Source organism: Propithecus coquereli, unplaced genomic scaffold (genome assembly GCF_000956105.1).
Source record: "Propithecus coquereli isolate 6110/MARCELLA unplaced genomic scaffold, Pcoq_1.0 Scaffold6, whole genome shotgun sequence".
Lineage (NCBI taxonomy): Eukaryota > Metazoa > Chordata > Mammalia > Primates > Indriidae > Propithecus > Propithecus coquereli.
In genome coordinates this window covers 8,104,208-8,104,952 of record NW_012151951.1, presented here as the reverse complement: position 1 = coordinate 8,104,952, position 745 = coordinate 8,104,208, and the positions used below count along the sequence as shown (strand labels likewise).

The 745-nt window shown below is 39.6% G+C and overlaps 1 pseudogene; it reads right to left on the bottom strand.

Moving 5' to 3' along the window:
* Positions 1-304: 304 nt before the first annotated feature.
* On the bottom strand, positions 305-534 carry LOC105822183 (annotated as a pseudogene).
* Positions 535-745: the final 211 nt, after the last annotated feature.

Here is a 745-nt window from a genome sequence, read left to right as displayed (position 1 = left end):
CATTTTCAAATTACTGATACAAATTTATCAGAGAATTATATATTTTACTCAACATCAAATAATCCATAAAAAGTTTCCAAGATAGATGCAATTCTTGTTCAATTTCCAAAAATAAATAGAGGCTAACTGAAAAGCATTTACATTCCTAGCTCTCTAAACATTAAAAAAAAGAAAATACAAAAAATTATCTCTTGGCTTTTGAATACTCCACTTAGTTATATATTTTCTGTTCCAACATTTTCTTAAATTCAAAAGATATTTACTTCCTAACAACATGACAAACAGAATCTTCACTTCATACCATTCAGTCTGCTTCCATGGCAACACTGCAGGATTCCTTGGCTTGCATAAGTCGCATTAGTTGACTGTGGAATTTCTCAATCCTATACACCAAACTAAATCATTTGTTACTTTAATACACAAACTCCTATCTGAATGCCTACATTTGAGAGCCACGCGTGCCTTCATGGGGTCAGCGAGGTAGAGCTTCTCAGCAGCGCAGCTGAACTCCTCCCAGGTTTGGTATTGTGGCATCGTGGCCCAGGGTGGAACAGGAGAGAGGCAAGACCACAGATCCAGGCCCATCTACCTACCTACCCACCTCCCGAGGATGCCAACTGATGCAGTGGTCCCAGCATCCCCTTCTGTGTATATTTCTTTGGCATTTCAAAACAAAACTTTCCAAATGACACCCCAGAGCCCTCAGCCAGTTCTACTGTATCAGCCGACGTCATGCAGAGGTAAA